Raw genomic sequence first — 16,655 nt, forward strand, 5'->3', positions numbered from 1 at the left:
ATATACGAGGGCTGTTCCATTATTATTTAGAATCCAGGCTCCTGGCAATATGGCGTTAAATACAAAACCATGCCGTCAAATAATAGACTATCGTGAGGCTTGACACAAAAAATGAAGTTCCAGAGTTATGTCGTTTTCATATTGTCGACCCGGGAAGATACTCACCGTGCAATGTATGAGATTGCGTCATGAAGCTCAAATTCGCGAGTTTGGAGCCATGACTTGCAATAACTACAAAATAAGGGTTAAAAGAGACCGATCTGCATGAAAGTGTGATGAAATGTTTTAGGATGAACGCTCTTTGTAGAGTCGTGGTGTAAAACTGGTACAGCAATTTCAAACCGGGTAGATGGAGCCTTGAAAATGATACCCACCCTGGTCTATTCATTTAATATCATATTCTTACTCCGAATCACATTAGCATTGAGTCACCTGAGATGCTTATCACTGAAAAACGCTTACCCGGCTAAAGAATTTAAAGGGAAGCAACCCCATCACCAAAACGAAAGTGAAAGTAGCTTTGGTAATGGGCCAGTACACCGGGAGTTACCTCCCATACGGGTGTATGCCACGTCACTTCCTCTAGGAACACGTGCCTATTATCATACGTCTTTTTCACCTCGGAGAGGACGGTTCACTTTTTGACGCTCTGTGGCTGTCCTTGTGTGTTTGAGTGACACCCGCCGGCCACGTTACCCAGCTTGTCTGCTCGCCTTGCCTACAGTTTGGTGAGCTCGTTCCCGTTTGTTGTTGGTTGTTTGCGCTGTTTCGTTACTGTACGTTGTCCGTTTTTTACGGACTTGTGTGTCAGTGACTTGCGTGTTTCGCCATTTTGTTGTGTGAGTTAGTTAGCTAACTCGTGTGACTTTGCTAGTAGCTCTGCGTGCCCTCTTTCTGTTTGGGCAAGTGTAGCTTTAGTATTTTGTTGACGCGTAAGCGTGTGTGTTTACTGTGTTTTCAGTCGTTTTGACTTACGTTTCAGTAAATCTTTTTACTTTGCCACGTGTTGTTGACGTTTGTGTCAGTGTCTTGCGTGTCGCCATTTTGTTGTGTGAGTTAGTTTTCTAGCTCGTGTGACTTTGTTTGTAGCTCTCCGTGCCTCTGCTTTTGGGGCAAGTTTAGCTATAGTATTTTGTTAACGCATTAGTGCGTGTGTTTACTGAATTTTCCAGTCGTTTAGACTTATGTTTCAGTAAATTTTTTCGCGTTGCCACGTGTTGTTGTCAACATGTCTGATTCAGACAAGCGCCGTGCCAAGTCGGACCCCAAGGGGAAAATTAAGGCTAAGTCTTCCTCTTCCAAAGCAACGTTACTTGTTACAGACCAAGAGCGTAACACTTTGTTGGCTGTACCAATTTCGGCGCCTAGCGCTGTTACTACTTCTGCTTCTTTTGCGGCGCCTAGCGCTACTGTTACTTCTGCACCTGTCTCTACATCGGAGACTTCGTCTTCTTTGTTAGCACCTGGACAAGGTGCGTTGGTTTCCTCTCTGTTAAAGTCACTGGTTCCAGAAATCCGCAGCTTGGTGCAGGCAGAATTTCAGCGTTCCGTCGCCAGCAGTTCGGCGTTTCCGGCATCTGGCAGTGACGTCCGGGCATTGGCTTCCGTGTCTTTGTCCTCCACTTCCGGCTTGGAGCAGCGTCCTCCCTCTTCAGCGTCGGTTGGTAAGCAGAGCTGGTCCGATAGCCCTCGTGAGGCGCCTGGACGTTCTCCTTCGGGGGACAGCTCTTTCGCATCGGGTCACGACCGATACCTTGCTGATCTTTCATTTCCGGCGATAACCTACGAGGCCCCGGACTTGTTCGAACAGCGGCGGCAGTCGGTTTCGACTGCCGCATTTCCGGCACTTGCCGGAAGTGATGATCCGTCCGCTCCGGCACGCTACGGCGGTCGCGGCAGGATGGAGTATTCACTGACTTCCGGTCCTTCCGGATCGCGAAGTCAACCAGTGCAGTCTTCACTTCCGCATTTTGCGGTTCCGTTGACTACACTTCCGGTTTCGGCCGGAAACGCTTCTTCCTCTTCTGGTGGTTCCTTCCGGATACCAGATAGTGGATTACAGCGTGCGCCTTCCGGCTTTCAAGCGCCTAGGCTTGAGCAGGCATCACTCCACTCAGTCGGGGGAGTGACGTCAGCTCATCCAGCTCCGGTTTTTGCGGATGGTCGTCCTGCTTACCCTTTACCTTCACAGGGTTTTGGGCGGCAGGATGACGTTAGTGCTCAGGCTTTTCCGGTTTCCGGTTTGCCAGGGCATGCTTCTGCTTCCGGAACTGGTGACTTCGGTCATGGTTCCACGTGTGACTATTCTGATGCTCCATCAGTGGTCAGCGAGGAGTCGCGGGGCGTGTTTCCGTCGAAGCTCAAGTCTGTTCTTGACGTCGCGGCGGAAGTAACGTCTCGTTATTTTCCTGAAGGGGTGGTGGCTGCGGACTCTTCCGCATCATTCGTTCCTTCTGCCATGGCGGACTTCCGGCCGGCACAGGAGGATGCTTCTTCCTTCCGGTTCGCCGAGTCTCCGTCAGTGGCTTACCAACTTTCGCATTCACTGGTTCGTCCAGCACATGCGGGGAGTGGTATTCGGCCAGTGCCTGTTCCGTTACTGCTTCCTTTTGGTCCAGTTCCGGAATCAGCTCAGCAGTGGGTGGCTTCAGCTGCCCAAGCCTCTTCCTTCGTGCCTACGGCCAATAGGAAGCTTGGCATGCCCAATCAGAGCCAGAATTGGCTGGCGTCTTTTGCACTCCCTAGGGCTACCCTTCCGGTTTCCCGGGAATTGCTGCCTCTTCTGGCTAAACCGATCAAGCGTGATTCGGTTTTGCCGGTTTCCGAGGCTTCCCTCCTCTCTGCTGAGGAGGTTGGACGTCGGCAGATCGAACTGTCCTCCATTGCGGAGACTCTCGTTCGGGCTCTGTCTCGGGCATTGACCGATTCGCTAGTTCCTTTCACTCTCAGTGAAGAACAGAATGCGGACGATGTCTCTGCGCTTTTGACCGCATTGGCCAAGGTCAATGAGGAACAATTGCGTCTTTCCTCCCTGCAGTACACCCAAGCGGTACTCTGCAGGAGGGATCTCTTCCTCTCGCAGTCCCAATTCACGGAGCTGGCTACTAGGGAGACCTTGAGAGTCTCCCCGGTCTCAGAGGAGTCTCTCTTCTGTCCGCTGGCACTGGATGCCAGACAGAAGGAGATTCAGTCAAACAAGGACAGTCAGTTCCTTGACTACACTCTGAAGGGGGTGAAACAGTCTCAGCCTTCTAAACAGAAGCAGGCTCAGACATCGTCTAACCCCAAGCCAGCTCAGAAGCGGCAGGCTTCGCCGGCCGCTCGTGGTGGGAAGAAGAGGACGGCATCGGGGAGGGGGCGTGGCGGCTCTGGAAGTAAGCCACACCCCCAATGAAGCGCTCCCGATCTCACCTCCCTCCCGCCCTCCACCTTGGTGATGGCGGGAGGCCCCTCCCGGGCACTTTCTCGTTGGATGTCGGTAGTAGACAGCCAATGGATTGTGGGAGTGGTGAGTTCGGGCTTCCGTCTACTCTGGCGGGAGGAAAAGGCGCCTCTTACCCGAGTGCCTCCGCGGTTCAAGCCCCCCTTCTCGCAGGAAGCACGTTCCGTCTTGCAGTCGGAAATTGCCTCCCTGGAGCAGAAGGGCGCGGTGGAGAGAGTTCGGGTCCACAGCTCCCTGGGATTTTACGGGCGTCTGGTCGCTGTTCCCAAAGCATCAGGAGGATGGCGTCCCGTGTTGGATTTATCTCTCCTCAATACTTTCTTGAGGGAGATAAAATTCAAGATGGAGACGCCAGCCTCTGTCCGAGACTCTCTCCGCCCAGGAGACTGGGTGACCTCGATCGATCTCACGGACGCATACTTTCACATTCTTATGCATCCGACCGACCGGAAATGGCTTCGTTTCCGGTGGGGAGATCAGATCTACCAGTTTCGCGCACTCCCTTTCGGGCTGTCTCTCGCACCGTGGATTTTCACCATGGTGGTGAGACAGGTCTGTGCACTGGTGAGGTCCCAGGGTATCCGTCTGCGGGCTTATCTGGACGACTGGCTCATCATGAACCAGTCCCAGAGCGGCTGTTCGCAGGATACCCTGACGGTTCTTCGAGAATCCAACTGGTTGGGGTTCTCGATCAACCGGGTAAAGTCGGAGCTGACCCCGTCACAGACATTCACTTATCTGGGGATGTCTTTCGACACGGTCGCTTGGACTGTCCAGCCTTCTCAGAGAAGGGTGGACAAGCTCCAAGCTCAGATTCGCTCCACTTTACCTCTCCTGATGGCTTCCATCCGCTCGCTCGCCTCCATCTTGGGGCAGATGGAGTCTATGGCTCTTCTGGTTTCACTGGGCCGGGTCCACAAATGTCCGCTTCAGTTCGCGCTGAAGCCGTTTGTGGACTCTCCTCTGGTGGACTGGGACGCCCTCATCCCTTTGCAGGGATGGTTCCAGTCTGCGACCCTTCCGTGGTTGCACACGGAGTGGGTCTGCAGAGGTGTTCCGATCGTCGTGCCCCTCCCCGACCTGGACCTCTTTACAGATGCGTCCAGGGAGGGTTGGGGGGCACATACAGATCTTCAGACTCCTCCCTTTCCGTTACTCAGCCGAGTAATCCGGAAAGCGGAGATGGAGGAGCCGGCCCTTCTTCTTCTGGTCGCTCCTCTGTGGCCGTCGCAGGTCTGGTTTCCAGATCTTCTTCGGCTTGCCCAAGGGCCCCCCATTCCTCTCGCACTCGTGCGAGGGGAACTAGTGCAGCCCCGAACAGGCATTCCACACGAGGAGCCCAGTCTTCTGAAGCTTCACGTGTGGAAGTTGTTCGGGACTCGCTGAAGCGCTCTGGGGCGTCGTCTTTGACTCTGGACTTGGTGGCTCGCTCGCATAGAGCGTCCACCTCTTCAGTTTATGCTTCCCACTGGAAGGCATGGACTGCCTGGTGTTCAGCTAGAGGGGTGAGTTCGGTGGCTCCGCGCTCTATTCAGGTCGCTAACCACCTCTCTTTCATGTCTTCACAGGGCGCCTCAGTCTCCTCGTTGAGGGTCCGGCGCTCCGCTATCTCGGCGACTCTTCAGCAGATTGGTCGTTCTGTTCGAGTCGGGGGCGTTATAGCTGCAGTCATTAAAGGGGCTGCTCTTAAGGAAGCTAAAGCTCGTTTGCCCGCTCCCAAGTGGGACTTGTTTTTAATCCTGGAATTCCTTCGTTCTGCGGATTTTGAGCCTTTAAGCGAGGCCAGTCTGTTCAATGTCACTCGCAAAGCGCTGTTTCTCCTTTTGTTGGCTACGGCCCGACGGGGTAGCGAGGTCCACGCCCTGTCGGGTCAGCCTGGAGATATCTCCTTTGAGCCGGACGGTTCCGCATCTTTGCGTTTCCGGCCTGATTTCCTGGCCAAGAATCAGTCTCCGGGGCAGGCCTCTCCGCTGGTTAGAGTTAAGGCTCTGACCAGCGCGTTGGCCCCGGGTGACCCCGATTCGGTCAATTGCCCTGTGAGGGCACTTCGTCTGTACTTAGCCCGGACTCAGCCGATTCGGTCTAGTTCTCAGAAGTTGTTGTTTATCTCTCTCCTTACTAGGCGCGAGAAAGATTTGTCGAAGGTAACGTTGGCCCGGTGGGTGTCCTCGCTCATCAAGCAGGCTTATGAGTGGAGGCGCACAAAGAGGGGGGGGGTTATGCCCTCCTTGCCACTTGACTCGGCCCGAGCCCATGAGACGAGGGCGTGGGCATCCTCTCTGGCAGTTCTGCGCTCCAGACGTCTAGAGGAGGTGCTGACAACTGCGTATTGGCGTTCCGAAGATGTTTTCTTAAACTTTTATCTTCGGGACGTCACAGCTCTTCGACAGGATGGCTCCAGAGGCCTTCCAGCGCTCATAGCAGCAGGCCAGTTCCTGTCCAGAACTTGATGGTGAGTTTTGATTCATTTCTAGCCCACCGCCTTGTTGATGTTATCTGCTAATGTGATTCGGAGTAAGAATATGATATTAAATGGAAAATTTCCTAAATAAATTATCATTTAATTAATATACTTACCCGAATCACATACTGTATTCCCTCCCACCTGCCCCGCTTATGGTTTTAAGATTTTTTAAAGCCGTATGATAATAGGCACGTGTTCCTAGAGGAAGTGACGTGGCATACACCCGTATGGGAGGTAACTCCCGGTGTACTGGCCCATTACCAAAGCTACTTTCACTTTCGTTTTGGTGATGGGGTTGCTTCCCTTTAAATTCTTTAGCCGGGTAAGCGTTTTTCAGTGATAAGCATCTCAGGTGACTCAATGCTAATGTGATTCGGGTAAGTATATTAATTAAATGATAATTTATTTAGGAAATTTTCCATTTAAAGTCGTTATCCTCGAAAACATTGGCGCTGTTGAACAGATACAAGAAGATCACTTAATTATAATCAGGGAGATGCAATATGCCCTTGGCATCAAAAGCTCTGCATTTGAAAAGATCTTACACAAATATTAATGGCCCCAAAGCGATTTGCCGGTTGGGTACCACATGAACCCAGTGACGGAAAAAAGGGGGGTAGGGCAGAATGTTGCCTGACAATACTTGAAAAATCAGCAATGGCTTGTCCAAATCAACATGGAATATATCGTCGTCTGAAACCAAACAACTGTCGTCTGTTCGGGTGTTTAACCAGGTGACCCAACCCCTGCCAAGTTCAAATAACAAGAAGCCCTAAAAATTGTTTGCATCTTTCGTCGTTAGATCAAGGCATTTAAACACTTGACTCTTGAGGACAGGCATACAGTCACGTCTGACTGCTGTGTCCACCACTAATGGTCAAACATATTCGAGGCTTGGCACAAACACCATCCAAACACAGGTATTCGAGCTAGACAATAGCCTGGTTAGATTGTTGGTATGTGTTTCCGTTTCTGAGATTCTAAATAATTATGGAACAGCCTACTTTTTGTGTGTGATTCTTTGAATGGGGTTTCTCATTCAGGCTTGAATGAATTGATCTTCAACATTAGCCCCTTGTGTGTGTTCATATTTTCTTGAATAATCATATTTTTAATGAAACATATCATTTTTTGACTCACATGCGAAGCAAAAGTGAGTCTATGTACTCACCCGAGTCGTCCGTCCGTCCGTCCGTCCGGAAAACTTTAACGTTGGATATTTCTTGGACACTATTCAGTCTATCAGTACCAAATTTGGCAAGATGGTGTATGATGACAAGGCCCCAAAAAACATACATAGCATCTTGACCTTGCTTCAAGGTCAAGGTCGCAGGGGCCATAAATGTTGCCTAAAAAACAGCTATTTTTCACATTTTTCCCATTTTCTCTGAAGTTTTTGAGATTGAATACCTCACCTATATATGATATATAGGGCAAAGTAAGCCCCATCTTTTGATACCAGTTTGGTTTACCTTGCTTCAAGGTCAAGGTCACAGGAGCTCTTCAAAGTTGGATTGTATACATATTTTGAAGTGACCTTGACCCTGAACTATGGAAGATAACTGTTTCAAACTTAAAAATTATGTGGGGCACATGTTATGCTTTCATCATGAGACACATTTGGTCACATATGATCAAGGTCAAGGTCACTTTGACCCTTATGAAATGTGACCAAAATAAGGTAGTGAACCACTAAAAGTGACCATATCTCATGGTAGAAAGAGCCAATAAGCACCATTGTACTTCCTATGTCTTGAATTAACAGCTTTGTGTTGCATGACCTTGGATGACCTTGACCTTGGGTCAAGGTCACATGTATTTTGGTAGGAAAAATGTGTAAAGCATGTGAGTTGTATGGGCTTTGCCCTTCTTGTTTCTTCTTTTTGTTAAAAGTATGTATTAAACTTAAAGGTGGTCGTCTACATTTTTGCTTTTTTTCAATAATCTTATGGTTAGATTTCGATACTAAATTATGTCAAAAGATGAATGAACCATGGGGAAAAAAGTGATAGAAAAAAAAATATATGTAAAAAAAGATTTTATTTTTGGGTAGCGTGACTCACGCTTCCAATATTTTGTTTTCTGTTTGTTGAGAACATGTGCTTTGCCTAAAAATACTGACCAATCAAATTCATGTCACTATGCTTATAGCTACGCCCAAACAAGTGCAGCAACAGTTTGACACTGGAGCGCTGTCCTCGCTTTTTTTTAAACGCACGAAATGCACGGGATTTGAGAGGAGTTTTGCGCTTGGCATTTTCCAAATAAGGATATCCTACTATGAGTACTGCGCTGGAATACTACAATGAATTCTCAAACGGCTACACTGGCTTCGTCTTTCCCGATCGAAAGGGGGTGTATTGTTGATATTTGTAGATGATAGACTCTGCATTTTAATGGTCAAATGGCGATTTCGGTATAAAAATGTAGACAAGGACCTTTAAAGTTTGCATCAAAACTTTCAATAAACCCCCAAAACACATTTAACAGCAAGGCAGTTGAATTTTCTTGCATGGGCATTCGATCCTCACCTCAATGTTGTATCATTTACAAGAGTGTCTAAAGATATGAGACTGATCTTCTTCTTCTTCTGCATTCGTGGGCTGAAACTCCCACGTACACTCGTGGTTTTTTTTGCACGAGTGGAATTTTACGTGTATGACTATGACCGTTTTTTTACCCCGCCATTTGGGCAGCCATACGCCGTTTTCGGAGGAAGCATGCTGGGTATTTTCGTGTTTCTATAACCCACCGAACTCTGACATGGATTACAGGATCTTTTTCGTGCGCACTTGGTCTTGTGCTTGCGTGTACACACGGGGGGTGTTCGGACACCGAGGAGAGTCTGCACACAAAGTTGACTCTGAGAAATAAATCTCTCGCCGAACGTGGGGACAAACTCACGCTGACAGCGGCCAACTGGATACAAATCCAGCGCGCTACCGACTGAGCTACATCCCTGCCCGATATGAGACATATAGTGGGTCAAATAGTTTTGAGATTTGAATTGACCTGAAACTCATACCTTGATCATGATCGACCTGCAGTTACATTTGATTTTAAACAGTGCAGTAGGGTCTACATGTAGTACAGTAGGTGCATCATTGTGACAAATCAAAAATGATTTGCTCATCTAAGAACATTTTATTGACAAACAGGGTTTTCTATAAACAACTCGGTATTGGCGCGCGATATAAGACTTCACATCTATATATATATACGACTATAGTCTGTGTGTCTGTGCGCAATGCACGGCCAAAGTTCTCGATGGATCTGTTTCAAATTTGGTGGGCATAATCAGGTACACCCGGGACAGGACACAACCTGGTCGATATTTCAACACGTGCTCTCAGCGCGCAGCGCTGAACCGATTTTGGTTTTTCTCTGGATCCATTCCCAGTAACTCTTCCTTATCTTCTCCAGTGTTTTCAGCGTTTATCTCCCTTCCTTCGTGTGGCGTCAATCAATATTCCCGTTACTACGTTACTATTTTTAGAATGTCACGATTGCACCCGTAAGTTGTCCTTACTGTAAAAGTGAAAAGGTCGAATCAATTTATAGCCACGCGAAAAATACACTGTCATCTATCTCTATATATTTATAGATATAGATATACATATATATATACGGCTTCTGTGTGTGTGTGTGTGTGTTTGTGTGTGTGTGTGGGCAACACCTGTGGATTGTAGAGTTCTGTTTGTGATGGGGTCTGGCGGCTTTTGTCTGTCTGTACAATTACGCCGGAAAACTCCGAGAGAGAGACTCGCCCGCTTCCCTCTTTGCTTGCTCTGTCTGTATGTTCTGGCATTTGAGAAGCCATAACAGATAATATAGGGCTTAGAAATAAGCTCTAAAATTCTCAATCCCGTTTGACAGGACTTCGCCTTCAAAGGTGATTGTGGTGAACCGCCACGCTGTCTGTCTCTGTCTCGCGATTCACCCCGGCAAAGCCGGGTATTCCTCTAGTAACATATATATCTTCAAAACATTCCATTTTTAATCAGGATAACAGGGATTAGTGGGTTTTAGATTTTGTATGATGTTTGCAAACTCAGCTGGGTAAATGTACTTTTTACAACAACAAACATTGAATATCATACAGTTTGCTTGTATTCTTTTGTATTGTAATGTTACATGTACAGTCGAACTTGTCTATAACAACCAGCCATTAAGGCACCAACCAAAAGTGCTTGTTATAGACAGGTGGTCGCTATGGACAGGTGAATTATATTTTGTAAAAATAACTCGTCTGCATCCTTTGGGATGTTCGTAATCAGGGCAGGTGTCTGTGAATGAAAGATGGTCGCCAAGACAGGTTTGACTAGGATTTAAAATCCTCGAATGCTCAGTTGACACAGCAGTTGTCCATTTTTTTTCTCAATTTTTTCCCGATACAGTTACATAATATTTACAGTGATGACAGAGATTTTGTTGAGGGTCTTATTGAGAATTGAGATAATGTTGACAACTGCATGTTTCTTTTAAATATTGTTTTCTTTAGTGTTTTTGTGTGTGTTTCGTTTGCTTTTCTGTTGCCATTTATATTTGATTGTTTTGTTTTCTTATTTTAACCTTGATAGTAATGTTTTTCTCATTTTAACATTAACAGTGGGGTCGGGTTGCCTTATAGTCCACAAAATATGGTACACATGCATTTTCACAGAAGAGGAATTTTCTGGTATTGTGCTCTTACTAGAATATTGTAGTGTTGTCAGATTAATATTAAAAAGAGAATTATCAGAAACCTCTGGTGTGTGTGTGTGTGTGTGTCCCTCTGTGTGTGTGTGTGTGTGTGTGTGTGTGTGTTATTGATATATATATGAAGTCTTATATCGCGCGCGTATCTCCAGACTCGGACTCAAGGCGCAGGGATCTATTTAAGCCGTGTGAGATGGAATTTTTTACACAATACATCACGCATTCACATCGACCAGCAGATCGCAGCCATTTCGGCGCATATCCTACTTTTCACGGCCTATTATTTCAAGTCACACGGGTATTTTGGTGGACATTTTTTATCTATGCCTATACAATTTTGCCAGGAAAGACCCTTTTGTCAATCGTGGGATCTTTAACGTGCATACCCCAATGTAGTGTACACGAAGGGACCTCGTTTTTTTGTCTCATCCGAAAGACTAGCACTTGAACCCACCACCTAGGTTAGGAAAGGGGGGAGAAAATTGCTAACGCCCTGACCCAGGGTCGAACTCGCTTCCGAGCGCAAGTGCGTTACCACTCGGCCACCCAGTCCTGTGTGTGCTATCACTCGTCGGAGACATTACATGAGACAGACAATTCGTGTATCAAGTATCAATCGGCAACATTTATTTGTCGGGCACACTTTTGCATACACATACTTTTATTTCGTGTACTTTGATAGGTGTTGTGTCCCATCTAGTCAGCGGCGCTTTTCCGGAAATGACCTGCGCTTTGTTGGAATTCCAACTATGGCCGCCATTGTTGGAATTCCAACTTCGCGCTACGCGATTCTGGAAATGAACCGCGCGCAGAGTGAGAATTTTGCTCTTTCTTAGAATGCGATTATTAAATGATAATTGATGGACTACAATGATCAGCGTATGTTTAAAATATCAATAGTTGGTTGTAATAAAACAGATGCATTAGACAAAATCATACCAACTGCTATTTTTCTTACTTACGAACCTTGACTTCTGTCGGGCCGGCTGAGATCTTTTTGACGTCGTTCTGAACAAACGATCGAGCGCTTCAGTTTGCCATTTTAACTGGTGCTAGTGAAGTTTACCCTTACAATTTAAGTAACGTTGACAACACTCATGCGTAACTTAATTGTTGCTTGATTGTCTTCTTCTTCAATGTACTGTGTTAAAGTTGAAACAGTATAGTTGGTTTGGGTATGTGTGTGGCTATATTTATGCATCCCCCCCTCCACACACACCCGCACACACACACCCCAAGCACACCATCATCATCATGCCAAACATCTATGCATGTATATAGTTGGGTTCAGGGTAGGTATTTGGTAACTGTAAGTAGGAGTCAAGGGACCAGTTAACATTTAGTTTGGGTCAGTTTGCACAAAAATGTAACTTACTGAGTGGAAATTGTATTTGCACTTAATTCTTTTCTTTTATCTAAAAGTAAGTATGTTATATTATTGTAAAGTAAAATCCATTAACAAACTCGCTTGATAATTTCTGTGTATTCCGTAAACTTTTGCGTTCTTTATATTTTATTGTCAATACAAAAGCCACCAACAGCATTCAGTATCAAATTCATTATGATATGCCGCCTGCATTTAACAGGTTTATTGTTAACATTATTGACTGTTAACTCATTGTGACCGGCCATTCTTGTGTCATTGGGAACACCCAGTGTCACAGAAATTGAAGATGCATGTATGTATATGTCCCAAGTGTGTTCTATGAGAAAAAGATTATATTCAACAGCTATATATATGGGCAGAAGCGCAGAACAATTTTTTATTACTTGCTTGAGAATGTGTAAATACTGAGAACAAAATGACATATTTTTGTGTTCAACACTTTTTAAGTAATGGTTGTGAACAACTTGTCCTGGTGGCACAAGATCAACAGGAGGTACCATAATTTTCATACAGAGGGTGTAAGAATTTGAAAGGATTAAAGTCAGTTAATGCAAAAATTAGCACTAAATGTGTGCATATGTGAAAAACCTGGTAATATGGTATATTTGAATACATCTCCAGTTTCAATGTACACAGTGTCTGCCTATCCCAATCATTATGATGCTAAGCAAGGTGTGTGTGTTTTTTTGTTTTTTTGGGGGGTACAAGGGATGCTCTTATATTTCTTTGGAACAACTGTGCTATGTTATATGTGCTACATTTTGTGTGCTTGATTGCATCATATAAGTTGAGTATGACTTTTCTTTGAATAATGCCTTTTGGTCTTTGATAAACAAAGGGAAGGAAGCACTAGCTGCCAATGCATACATTTCATGATTTGTTTAATTAAATTCACACACCACACAAGAGAGGTAGCTTTCTCAGAAGGAGAGAAGGTCACTTTTTTCAACCAAAGCAACAAAGCGAAGACCAAAACAGAGATCAATGAACTGAATTTATAAACAAACAGAATATGAAAACAAACTTATGACTGTGATTAATGGCTTTACACTACATGGGTGGGAGTCTGAATTTTGCCTGCGACTGAACTTTTTTTTTACTGCCGGGGTCCAAGGGCCGCCTAGGCCTTGGCGGATTGCAGGGGCAGCACGCAGCCAAAAACGAATTTTAGCATTTAAGGTGAGGATTAAGAAGCCTCGCCTGGCTTTAAAACGGAAATAATAACAAGGTTGGCTCAGGTACTCAAACCATAACATCTGGTTAATTGAAGGGATTTATGCACGTTTTTAACACCTCACATGATTACAATTACAGTATAGACCGGATGTATAAAACACCGGATGTATGAAAGTCTGGATGTATGAAAGGGGTAGGCAGGGTCCCGGCAGAAGCTACTCTTTGTTATTACTTAGAATTTTCCGGTTGTATGAAAATCGGATGTATAAAAGTCCGGTTGTATGAAAGCAAATCTCTGGTCCCGAGCAGCACAAATGCGTTGTTGCAAGACCGGTTGTAAGAAAACGAAAGTAGACCCAAGTCACCAAAGTGTGGTAAGAGTAATTTCCCTTCTAACTGCCTGTATCGTGCCATAAGCCTTGATTTGTGTGGTAGCCAGGCTCAGCACATGGTTGTCCGAGAAAAAATAATCGACACCATGTGCAGGAATCACCAGGCTTTCTCTGCATACGTGGATGGAGATGTAGGTGATTATCTCGCTCACAACACCCTCCGACCCCGTTCATGGGGTTCGGATGTAGAGATATTCGCGGCTGCCACACTCCTTCAAACCACCATTGTGGTGTACACAGCCACTTCCGAATGCTCGCGGGGATGGCTGCCACACCCACCCCTTTTCCCGATAAATGGGGTAGACAGGTCCGAGGAGAACATTTACCTCCGAAATCTCTGTGGCCATTTTGAGCGGGTGGTGTCCACAAAGATAGTCTAAAGGAGGATGCCCTGAAAACTTCCCCACCAACTGATTTTTATCCAGATTCTATAGCTGTCAAGGAGTTGTTCTGTTTAATTTGTTTCTCCATTCAATCATTTTTTTTAACCTGTTACAAATTCGTCACGAAGACCCATAAAAGCCCAGAAGGCATTTTTGTTACATTTATAACCAGAGACATTGGTCATGGATGTGAATCAGTTGTTATCTTTTTATGTTTTTTTTTTATGTTGTTGTATTTTATGTTGTTGTATTTTATTTTGTTGTATTTTATGTTGTTGTTTTTATGTTCTTGTTGTTGTTTTTGTGTTCTTGTTGTTGTTGTTGTTGATTTTATCCATTAAACTGATTTTATGTTTAACTCATCTGTTTTGTTTGTCTATTCAGTCATTTTAGCCTGTTATAAATTTGTCATGACTGAAGAGCCATAACAGCCCAGGAAGGCATTTTTTGTACAATTAGAACCAGAGGCATTGGTCGTGGGTGTGACTCAGTTTTTTATATTTAGTCAAGTTTTGACTAAATATTTTAACATCGAGGGGGAATCGAAACGAGGGTCGTGGTGTATGTGCGTGTGTGTGTGTGTGTGTCTGTCTGTCTGTGTGTGCGTGTGTGTAGAGCGATTCAGACTAAACTACTGGACCGATCTTTATGAAATTTGACATGAGAGTTCCTGGGTATGAAATCCCCGAACGTTTTTTTCATTTTTTTGATAAATGTCTTTGATGACGTCATATCCGGCTTTTCGTGAAAGTTGAGGCGGCACTGTCACGCCCTCATTTTTCAACCAAATTGGTTCAAATTTTGGTCAAGTAATCTTCGACGAAGCCCGGGGTTTGGTATTGCATTTCAGCTTGGTGGCTTAAAAATTAATTAATGACTTTGGTCATTAAAAATCGGAAAATTGTAAAAAAAAAAAAAAATTTATAAAACGATCCAAATTTACGTTTATCTTATTCTCCATCATTTGCTGATTCCAAAAACATATAAATATGTTATATTCGAATTAAAAACAAGCTCTGAAAATTAAATATATAAAAATTATTATCAAAATTAAATTGTCCAAATCAATTTAAAAACACTTTCATCTTATTCCTTGTCGGTTCCTGATTCCAAAAACATATAGATATGATATGTTTGGATTAAAAACACGCTCAGAAAGTTAAAACAAAGAGAGGTACAGAAAAGCGTGCTATCCTTCTTAGCGCAACTACTACCCCGCTCTTCTTGTCAATTTCACTGCCTTTGCCATGAGCGGTGGACTGACGATGCTACGAGTATACGGTCTTGCTGAAAAATGGCATTGCGTTCAGTTTCATTCTGTGAGTTCGACAGCTACTTGACTAAATATTGTATTTTCGCCTTACGCGACTTGTTTTTATATTTAGTCAAGTTTTGACTAAATATTTTAACATCGAGGGGGAATCGAAACTAGGGTCGTGGTGTATGTGCGTGTGTGTGTGTGTCTGTGTGTGTGTGTGTGTAGAGCGATTCAGACTAAACTACTGGACCGATCTTTATGAAATTTGACATGAGAGTTCCTGGGTATGAAATCCCCATACGTTTTTTTCATTTTTTTGATAAATGTCTTTGATGACGTCATATCCGGCTTTTCGTGAAAGTTGAGGCGGCACTGTCACGCCCTCATTTTTCAACCAAATTGGTTGAAATTTTGGTCAAGTAATCTTCGACGAAGCCCGGACTTCGGTATTGCATTTCAGCTTGGTGGCTTAAAAATTAATTAATGACTTTGGTCATTAAAAATCTGAAAATTGTAAAAAAAAATAAAAATTTATAAAACGATCCAAATTTACGTTTATCTTATTCTCCATCATTTGCTGATTCCAAAAACATATAAATATGTTATATTTGGATTAAAAACAAGCTCTGAAAATTAAATATATAAAAATTATTATCAAAATTAAATTGTCCAAATCAATTTAAAAACACTTTCATCTTATTCCTTGTCGGTTCCTGATTCCAAAAACATATAGATATGATATGTTTGGATTAAAAACACGCTCAGAAAGTTAAAACAAAGAGAGGTACAGAAAAGCGTGCTATCCTTCTTAGCGCAACTACTACCCCGCTCTTCTTGTCAATTTCACTGCCTTTGCCATGAGCGGTGGACTGACGATGCTACGAGTATACGGTCTTGCTGAAAAATGGCATTGCGTTCAGTTTCATTCTGTGAGTTCGACAGCTACTTGACTAAATATTGTATTTTCGCCTTACGCGACTTGTTTTATGTTGTTGTTGTTTTAATCCATTAAACTGGTTTTAAGTTTAACTCACTTTTTTGTATTCAGTGCGCGCGCGTGTGTGTGTGTGTTATAAATGTGTGCGTTTTGGAGAGAGAGAGAGAGAGAGAGAGAGAGAGAGAGAGAGAGAGAGAGAGAGAGAGAGAGAGAGAGAGAGAGAGAGAGAGAGAGAGAGAGAGGGAGAGAGAGAGAGAGAACTCAGAAAATGTTATTTGCTACGCCAACGGTCATTACAAAGCTTCCACGACCAAAAACATTGTCAAAAGCGCAAAAGGGTTGTGGAGGGAATACACACAATACAGTTGAGCCACACACACACACACACACGTGCGCGCGAGCGCACGCACGTACGCGCGCACACACACACACACAGAGGGACGGGGGGGGGGGGGGGGGGGGGGGGGGGCGGAGAGTGCACGGCCTTATGCAAAGCAGAACAGTTTCTTACACAAACA

General features: G+C 44.7%; 1 long non-coding RNA gene across 1 annotated transcript; it reads left to right on the forward strand.

The window, feature by feature from the left end:
• The first annotated feature begins 11,301 nt into the window (after window positions 1-11,301).
• On the forward strand, window positions 11,302-16,368 carry LOC138965022 (uncharacterized). The gene is made up of 2 exons (XR_011455266.1): window positions 11,302-12,443; window positions 13,306-16,368. It is a non-coding gene; the product is annotated as an uncharacterized lncRNA (long non-coding RNA).
• The last annotated feature ends 287 nt before the right edge of the window (window positions 16,369-16,655 follow it).

Source organism: Littorina saxatilis, linkage group LG4, assembly GCF_037325665.1.
Source record: "Littorina saxatilis isolate snail1 linkage group LG4, US_GU_Lsax_2.0, whole genome shotgun sequence".
Lineage (NCBI taxonomy): Eukaryota > Metazoa > Mollusca > Gastropoda > Littorinimorpha > Littorinidae > Littorina > Littorina saxatilis.